This window comes from Colius striatus, chromosome 16, assembly GCF_028858725.1.
Source record: "Colius striatus isolate bColStr4 chromosome 16, bColStr4.1.hap1, whole genome shotgun sequence".
NCBI classification, from domain to species: Eukaryota; Metazoa; Chordata; class Aves; order Coliiformes; family Coliidae; genus Colius; species Colius striatus.
Window position 1 is genome coordinate 15,602,755 of NC_084774.1, and position 10,246 is coordinate 15,613,000.

Sequence of the window (10,246 nt, forward strand, 5' to 3'; positions counted from 1 at the left end):
TTAGGGTAATTAGAGCACGTTTGCTACACTTTATAAATATTAATCTGTTATCCTCGTAGCCCTTCTGACATGAGTTGAACAGCCTTGTGCAACACCAGAGTCAGTTAGGGCATGTAAACTTATGTAACGTTGTCAAGCTCAGGTTTCAGTTTCTCCTTTATCAAGTACCCTTTTTAATGACTGCAGTTTTGTAGCCATTCTTAATTACAGTCATAACTTTATTCCTACATTCATTGTGCATCCAGAAAAACAGGGCTGTAAACTACAATAATTAGGCAGCTCAAGTGACTGACATGGAATGCAAGTACATCATCTGGAGATTAGAGGTTTTAAAAAAAAAAGGCCATTTGTTTCAAACATCAGACAGCTAATTTTACAGCTCTCAGTCATGCAAGTAAAGTGGTCAGCGAGTAAAAAAATGTTTATCTTTCTGTTAAAGATAATATCATTTAAATTGTGTCTACCACAGGAAGAAAGTTCTGAGGACTAGCATAAGTTTCTATAGTTAAGTATATATAAAAACATATATAAACACGTATAGAAATAAAGTCTTGACACAGAATTGTGGAATGATAGATTGCAATAATGCTCTCATTTTTATTAGTGATGCATCTCATGTCACACAGAAACTGAGTGATCTAATCCATAACTTAGTGGTAGTAGTTCCCAGGACAACCAAGGAAAAGATCACTCAGATTCACTGATGAATAAAGGCACATTTGGGGAAATCAAGTAATGCTGTCCTCAAGCAAATGAGATCCAACACTGTGGAACTGCAGGTATCTTTAATTTTGGAAAGGATTGTTTCTAAGGACAGTCTGAGTAGTTTAAGACTGAAAAACGTGTGTCACAGAAGAGGTAAAGTTGTCTCTGTAAGTAGGTGAAAGCAGAGTGCACAAACCCAACTTGAGCATCACAAGATGAAAATGAACATAATTTGATGTGACGAGGAAAGATGCACCAGTAACAAGAGCATAAGGCAAGGCCAGCGTCCTCATCCTACCACAGAGGCTTCCATAAGGCCTAAAGTTGTGGTAATAACACATTTCTCTTGGTGGCACTTGTGGAGGCTTGCATGTGCGTTTTGTCCTGATGACCCCTTGCTTTTCCACTGAGAGCAGGAACTCTAGTCCACAGCTGAAGTTCTCCAGGCGCGTACACAGGACCATGATGCTTACTCAATTTTTTGTATACTACTGATATGCAAAGCCAAAGGGAAGGTTTTCCCTGTAAATCAAAATGTGTCAGTTTGCTCATTTTGGATATGACTGTATTTATATCTCTGCAAGTGATAGTAGTCGAAATGCATGACTAGCCACAGAGGATGTCTTGGTCAGCGCTGCTGAGAGTCAAGAATTAACTGGGAAACACTGTAAATCCAAGCTGTACGCCAATATTTGGGGAGGGTAAGAGGCTTTCATCAACGCGGAGCCGAGATGTGCCCGGTCCGAGGATCCTATATTGCCACCTGCAGGCCGCTGCCGGCAGCTACCGCCCGAGTCCAGCAGCCTGTCCTAAAGCATCGCCGCGCGCCTAATGGCTTTAAAAGGATGAATCCAGGATTTTGAGACGTTCTCCTTAAAACAGAGAGGAAATTATTCAACTTTTTGCGCTTCTTGGCCTCTCATTTGCCAGAGCAGGCTGTTAGATCTGCCAGGATATTAGGATGAAGTAGTTTCTGGAAGCATTAAACACGTATTGACACTGCATAAATACCCATTAAAATGTCCATGCAGCATTAATTTGGCTGCAATACGGTAAGTGACATTTTTCAACTTTCTCTGGCTAAAATTAATAAGCTGCAAGGGCACATGGGGAAAATGTAAACATCTCCAGCACATGTACAAGAGCAGTCTGGTAAATAAGCAGTTCTGATTTTATTTGCAAAAGAAATCACAAAACTGCTTCAAAGGGAAAAGGGAATCCTTCAGTTCACTGTATTTGTGCAATTGCTCAGCGTTCAAGGAGTTCAGAGGTGCCTCACCCAAACCTCTCGCCCCCATCCCACTACTACTGGCAGCTGTGGGACTGGGACATTTATCTTGCTTAAAATAAGTAAGAATAGCAGATTCCCTGAGCCAGCTCATGCTGCAGCGACACAAATACATGTCCAAGGCAAATGGCAGTGAGGTGCCAGGGAAAAGACTGTCAGCACTGCAAAAAACTTACTTGTAAAATTCCACAGTGAGGCATCTCCCAGCACCCAGCTGACTGGGCTCCAGCAGGGCTCAGCAGGGCTTTCCCAGCCATCCCAGACACCTCTAGTAAATTGAGATTAATCACTCTGCAAAAGAGAGATCTATTTCTCTAACTACAGAAAGAACTTGAATCTAATCTTAACCCTTAATGGTTAAAAGTCAGAAGGTAACACTATACAACCATCTTTTCTAACAGAAACTATGAAACTGCTGCTTTTTTCTTTGGATCAATCTCTTATCTCACACCTACAACATATTTGGGAAAAAAGAGAAGCCATCACTGTTATGCTCAAAAGAGAAAAGAACTGTCACTATGCACTGATCTGCAGGCAGGCACAAAATTTAACACAATGGACAGGTCAGCCTCCATAGAAAGAGCAATCAAGTCTTTCTGTGTTGGTAAAGCAGCTGCAGATATCAGTAGGGACTGTTCAGAGCAGCAGACCACAGGGCAAGTTGTATTGGGTCTGAAGTGGTGATTTTCCACAGCAGTCCTTGTGGTGCTGTGCCTTCTGTTGGTAGCTAAAACCTGTATTGACAGCACATCAATGTTTTGCCTACTGCTCACACAGCATCAAGGCTGTTCCTCCAACATCTCTTTCCCCACCTTCGCCAGTAGGCTGTGGGTGGGCAGGATCCTGGGAGGGGCCACGGCCAGGACAGCTGACCAAGGAGATATTCCATACCATATGACATCAGCTCAGCAATAGAAACTCGGGAAGAGGAGCAGGGAGAGACATTTTTGTGATTCATCTCTGCCTTCCAAAGTACCCATTACACATACTGAAGCCCTGCTTCTCGGGAAGTGGAGGACATCGCTGTTGATGGGAAGTAGAGAGTAACAGCTTTATTTGCTTTGCTTCTCATGTGTGTGGCTTTGCTGTTTCTTCGTTCAACTGTTTTTTCTCTGTTCAACCCATGAGGCTTTCATCTTATTTTTCTCCCCTCCCTGGCTTGCTGAGGGGGGGGGGGGGTGTGATAGAGTGGCGTGGTGGGCATCTGGCATCCAACCAGGGTCAATCCACCACACAAGTTAGACCTTGTGAATCCCGAATGTCCTGGAATACAGGACATTCAAGAGCACCAGGGTGTATAAATCAGTCTCCATCAATGCCTACATTTTGAGTACCTGTGCAAAAAGTTTAAACCTTTGTTATCCTTAGCAATTGCCACATTTTTCTAGTAGAATAACAGTGTCAGGTTTTTTTCCTTAGAACTGTACATCAATGCTGTCCTTGTTTTTAATCACAATACAACGGGAAAGCAAATCAAGAAACATGATAAGAACCTACAAAATTACTAGTGTTGAAAAAGGCTAACAAGATGAGAACATTAAGTTTCAGCTTGTCACGGTGAAAACTGAGAAGAAATGACTGAGATAATGGCAATTACGAGAAAATTCATCTCAGAGATGGTGCTTTGAATGGACTGTAATACAGCACTAAAGATGCTTTAATTGAGAAGGAGGTTAACAGTAATCAGGACAGTAGATGAGGAGGCCCCAGAAGAATTTTGGGCAGAAAGCACAAGCAAGGAATTAAATCACTGTTTTAAAATCATCAATATTCAGATATTCCTTGGATCAGAGGTGCAAGAGTGATTGGAAGATGAGCACTAGAGTTCTGAGTGTTGAAGAACATGTTGGTGTTCTCATCTGAAAGGCAGGAAAATGGAAAGAAACACAACCACAAATTCAGTTTTAATCAAATAAAGGTGAAAAAGAACCTATAGGGTGCTTTAATGAGTTCCAACCATTGCTACACCTGTTACCTCCCACTACTACTGTAATAAAATAGAAACCAAGAGTAGGGTTTCAAAAAGGTATTTGAAATGGACCAGATGCATGTCCTGGAAATGATTTCTATAAATTCTGCCTAACACATGGCTCTGTCACACAGCATCTGGAGTATGCCTGTGCTCTGGATGTGCACATGCATATATGTATATATAAATATATAGATGTAAAACAGGTTGAAACACTTTGGCGGTTTTTTTTAAAGCTTCAAACCCTTGCATTGTGAAGTTAGAAATCTATGGCACAAAGAAATTCCTTTCACTATTCATAAGCAGGTGAATGTCCATTTGTTTAAGAGACTTCATTTCCCAGTCAAATATCTAAGGAGCCATTTTAAATTTGGAAATAATCTTTCTTTGCAAGCAGAGATTTGGTCTCCTAGCAACAGCATGAACACCTTGTGAACAAAACTACAGCTTATTTGCACAGCAGGGCCTCATGCCATGGGCACAGAGAAGCCATAAGAACATCCAGCTGCCCGTTTCTTCCTGTGGTGACCAGTGGTGAAGGGTCAGATCAGCAAAGCCTACAGTTAACACACACATCAGGGCACCAGCAAATGATGGACTATGGCTGAATCCATGCACATTGTGTGGATTCTTCTACCTGCATTCCTTCACCTAAGCACTCCTTCCCTGATCTTGGTTCTGGCTACAGCTGTAGCTTGATTCCAGCTTTCAGTAGATACTATAATTTGAAGTATCCCTGATGCAGAATAGGAATAGCTGCTTTCCTGGCTAGAAAAATTGCACTATAATAGGACCAGACTAAATTGATACCTATTTGGTCTTCTGATAATACTAGAATTGCCAATACTTCACAATAAAAAGAACAAGACGTCAGAGTAGCACCATCCCACAGACATATTTCAGTTGGCTTTGACAATCAGCTAAATAAATCATATAAAATATATTGTAAAGACAAGATTAAATTAACCCATTTAATGATAAAAGACTAGAAAACAGGCAAACAAAAGCCATTTTCCTTTCTTGCTGTCAAGACCAAAACATACCAGTTGGTTGCTTTTCTGCTGCTATATGGAAAAGATGAAGAGCATGCAGCTGAATGTCTCAAACCTCTGACTGCACAATAAAGATTATAATGTATTTGCATGGTAAGTGACCAAGCATTTCTCATTGCTTCCTGCAGATGCTGCAGCACCCCACTGTATTGTCCAATTCACATAATCCACAAATTTTGTTTCTTAGAGCTGTTCTAGACTAACATGCTCATGAAATTTTTTCCTTGAGATCTGGTCACTAGAGTAAGATTTAACCACAATGCACACACAATAAACACTGAGGAAAAAGTAACCTGCCCAGAAGGAGTACAGTCAAAGCTCAGCAGAAACTTAAGATTTCTTCTCAGTCTTTTGCCTTATTCATGAAATCAATGCTCTTTTGGACAACTCCAAGTGATTCAAGGAGAAAGCTCGATGAAATCTTTGTCACCTTCCTAATCATGGGCTCTAATCATGTACTGGTTCTTTGCCTGTGCTGTATTTATTTTCCCCACAAAGGTTTGGAAGCCTTTTCTTCTTTCAGATGCTCTCCTTAGAATGAAACTGCTTTTTATTCAACTCTGCCCTTTCAAAACTACTCATACATATCTGACTGAAGTCCTCTAAGCAAACAAAGCAGCATAGTTTGTATTTATTCATTCTTGTGCCATTACAAGATTACTCATCTCCACCTTTCTCATTCAGTGTGGGTCCACGCGTGGAAGCAACCTGCACTGTACATGTAGTGACTGATACTTCCTTCCAGCAGGAAGAACTCGTTCTTCCAAGTTCTGTGTAGGAAGAACTTGGACCAACACAAGAAAAGATGATCTTGCTCTCATTCTTGATGCATCACTTCACAGCATCAGTAAGGATTCCCCTCACATAATTAACTTACCTGAGCAGCCACTGCCAGCCTGGATGTGTAAGACACGTTCTGTGCTCAGCAATAAAGTTCCAGGGCTACAAGGGCCTGTCGCCACCACAACCTGGAGTGTGAAGCTGCATGTAGTTTTGCATTCACTGAAAGAGATTCATGTTTCTGATGCCTGTAAAACTGGTAACATTCAGCATATTCATTGCAAAATCACTTGCCAAGAGGCAACATATTTTCACATAGCTAAACAGGCAACTGCAAACCATCTTCTGAAATGTAGCGTGTTCATAGGCACACATCTTAACCATAGAATAAGCTGTTACTGTTTACTCTCTTGTTCTTCACCAGATTTCAGTAAACTGCAAGGAAACTGAAAACTTGCCCAGTAATCCAAAGCAACTTTTCATTATCAGCATTTTGAAGAAACCAATTAACTGCCGAGAGCAAAAATAAACAAGTGGGAAAGTTTCCTTCTAAAGGAAGCTTTGTGTTTTCCTGTTTGTTTTATCAACCAGTGATGCAATTTAAGATCTTTATTATTTACAAGACAGTCACAAGCCCTAAGGCATCATATTTTACAAGGTAATTGCTTTCTGAAATATGCAAAATTGGTTTGGAAATTAAAAGATGGCATTATACTATTCCTCTTTAGCTTCCTCTCAGCTAAGAGTGCTTGTCAAACTCAGATGAAGAATAAATGTGACCTTCTGTAGGTCACTTGCCTTCTCCCACAAGAAACAGCTGCCACCTTTTATTGATATTAGGTGATTACACACAAACAAAAGGCAAAAGCTTTCAGTGTCATAGAGGAAGGAATGCAGGGGCATTCCATAAGAAAAAGCCAATCCATGTTACATTCCAATATGCAGCTCTTCCAAGCATATCATGAACTTCGTACTGACAGCAGCAGGCCCCAGAGCTTCAGAGTAAAGTCTTGTAAAAAGAACAAAACAGCAATCAATGACTTTGGCAGTCTTACAACACAGATTCTGTAGGAATGTTATTAGGACTAAGCTTTCAACACAATGAAAGTGGCCAAAATGAATCCAACCAGTGAACTAAGAGTAAATGTAGTAGCAATTAATAAGGATGTAAATTACGGACAGCTGTATGTTCCTAGATTGTAAAAGGACTTTCTATAGGTTCTATTCTGGATGAAGCTGGAACACAAAAAGTTCCATTTAAAAATAAGAAAAAAATATTTGACTGCAAGGGTGAGGGAGCCCTTGCACAGGCTGCCCAGGGAGGTTGTGGAGTCTTCTTCCTTGGAGGTCTTCAAGACCCACCTGGACATGTTCCTATGTGACCTGATCTAGGTGAACCTGCTTCTGCAGGGGGGTTGGACTAGATGATCTCTAAAGGTCCCTTCCAAGCCCTACCATTCTATGATTCTATTAAAAGCAATACTTGACATAAAAAATATTACTATCTTTAATTTGAAAAAAATTATTTTTTTTTCTTTTCAGCATCTGGCACTGTTTAAAAATCCCTTTATAAATTCTTGTCTGCTTGAAAAATCAATCTTTCCTTCTAAAGAGTTCTACATTTGTCTTCATGTCACTACCAAGTCACAGACACAATTATATCCAGGCAAAAAGAGAAGCCCAGTATTTTTTGGAGAAATCATTTGCTTTGAGGTGAAGGGGATCTCAACAGCAGGGCTGGGGAGTTTTTTTGGCTTTTATTGTGAAACTATCTTGCTGCATTTTGTTCAAATGCACTGGAACATGTGCATGATTTTCCCCAGTCATTATCATCTTCTGATGTCTTAGAGGCCACTACAATTTTACAGATCACCAGCTGAGAAACGTTGTCCTGGCCTGCACACACATCAGCTGAATCCAGATGGAGATTTTATCAAAACTGCTCCTCTCTGTTTTTTTCATTCTGCTTCAAACACTGAGCTAGTAAGTCACAGGCACACATAAATCGAGTGACAGCAATAAAGTTCATGCTCACACCATAATGACTCAACCTTTTCTAACATATACGGTGATAAGCAAGCCTTCAATCTTCAGCGATAGAATGACTCAGTCCCAGGAACAATTCATCTGATTAATCAAGACATGATTTAAGTAATTTCACATGTAATATTGTGATAGTCTGATGTAGGGGAAAAAAAAAGTACAATACCTTTTCATTTCTATATTCTGACCAGCATCTGGATTGCAATAAAAATCACAAGTATTCACAGCGATCCAAGTGCCACAGCTTCACGAGACTTCTCCTTTTGATTAATAGCCACGAATCAAAAGGTCTGCCAGACTCTCTATTGCAGTATTAAGGGAACACAAGCTTAATCTCATACATAAAGCTAAAGATTCTAAAGAGAAAAACTTTCAAATCCATTGTAATAAATCCTGAGTTAAAAGATGCTCATAACTACAGCAGCTTTAAACAAATGACTATGCTTATTTTCATGCCTTTTTTTCATAACTTTTATTACCCTTTTTGTTACTTTTTAGATAGCCAGTTATCTGAAACTTCTGCAAAACTTCAGCGTGCTGTTGGAAGGTTAATTCATGACTTTTGCACTAAGCACACTTGCAGGATTTTTTTCAAAGATTTCCACAGTATGACAGCTGCTGAGGTTCAAAACCTAGTTTCATTAGCAGAGGAATGTACCTAAACTCAGGGCATAGATACTTCTAGATGTTTGTTTTGATACATCAGGTCTACAAGTTCAGTTCTTGTTTTCCAAAGAAGTCAAATTTGTGGCATAGGGATTCCCAGAGTTAGAGGACTTCTTTTTTTTTTTCCTGTTTTGTTAGATTTTACACCTTACATTCTGTTTTACAATACAAGGAGGACAAAAAGGAAATATCCTTACTTTTCAAATAAACCCCTTGCCCTAACTAGGTGAGAGAATCTGCAATGCTTTTCAGTAATTTTAGGAAAGTGCCAGCAGTGACTCTTTGTAGATTTAAGATCCATGTTTAATTTTCTGCTGCTGTTTCTAATAACACTTTTCTGTACAATTATCCATTTTTGGCTGCAAAAGAGTTTCAAAATAGCACATGAAAAACAAGCCTTTAGGTTAAATCTCTGAAACAAACAACACTTTGACAACTTACCCTAGAAAGATAACTTCAATTCCATTTTTTTATTAGAATATTATATGTACTGTGTAATTGGCCTGCTCCATTTTATTCTATTTTCTCTATCTTTTTTCAAAAGACCTGTACAGCAAGCCATTTTAACAAGTGAATCTCCGCTCTTGCTAAGGTTGAACTGCATTTATAACCTAGAGAATGATTTGGTTTATTAACTTGCAGTGCCACCTAGCAAACATCCTTAAGATTTTTTTTGTAATTTAATTTCACAAAGGACAGCTTAGAAATTTCCTATTTTAAGATGACAAGCTTGTGCTTGCAGTATTTTAAACATCTAATGTGTAGTTTTGTTTTGAACAGCTACATTTTTATGAGAAGCTATGCTTACAAATAGGATAAGAACAAAGATGCTCCCATACCTAAATTTCTGGTATATGGACACTGAGAACTAGTTTTGGACACATCCTTTATACCTTTGTCTACAAATAGTTGCATTAATTGTTGGGATTAATTTTTAATTATACGCTTTGATAGTAGGTCAATGCTGAATTTATTGGAGTTTTGAGGTAAGAGGAGAAATAAGGATTTTAGCTTACTAAGGCCCACTGTACCTTGTATGCAGACACCGTTTAGACTTGTGTGACAGCTAGACTGGCTTGATTGGCTTTCCATTAAATAATAATTATGCCCCAGGACAAAACAAGTTTAGATATTTAATGTTGTGCCTGAACCACTAGCCCATCCTGTAACTTTAAAATGCAGCAATTCAGAATACATGCCATAGCCTCTTTCTATTACCCTAAACCTCCTCTACAGAAGGTGTTTCCTGTTTAATTCCAATGTGAAATTCTAGTAAGCCATTTAAAATAGAATGTAAGCAAAAAACAACTTCATGACATCAAGAGCAAAGGACAAAGAGAAAAATACTCTGCTGACTGACCTTACCCTTTCTGATAACACATCTTAGACCAATTATGCTATAAGCTCTTTGTATAAAGCAGCTTGTCTTCATTCACAATGTCAACACATACCAATATTTAGGCAGCACTCTGGCAGCAATACAAAATCATAGAACCATAATGATACAGTTTTATTGCTTCCCTTGGAATTTCCAAGTAGAGATATGCCATTCTACTTTCTGGTGAACAGAGGTACGACTATATGTTTTATAGCATTCAAGAAAGAAAAATAAGTCAAAACAAAATATAAGTTTCCAATAAGAATGATTTTGGCTTTGTTCTGTGATTTTTCAGCCTATCTCCAAAGAGCTCAGAAGTGGATGAAGACTGTATTTACAGGAAGATTTGTGTATTGCTTCAGCAA

General features: G+C 39.1%; 1 long non-coding RNA gene across 1 annotated transcript; it reads right to left on the reverse strand.

Moving 5' to 3' along the window:
• Nucleotides 1–648: 648 nt before the first annotated feature.
• On the reverse strand, nucleotides 649–6,281 carry LOC133626958 (uncharacterized). The gene is made up of 3 exons (XR_009819857.1): nucleotides 5,892–6,281; nucleotides 2,170–2,284; nucleotides 649–1,577 (listed from the first exon to the last, which is right to left on the reverse strand). It is a non-coding gene; the product is annotated as an uncharacterized LOC133626958 (long non-coding RNA).
• Nucleotides 6,282–10,246: the final 3,965 nt, after the last annotated feature.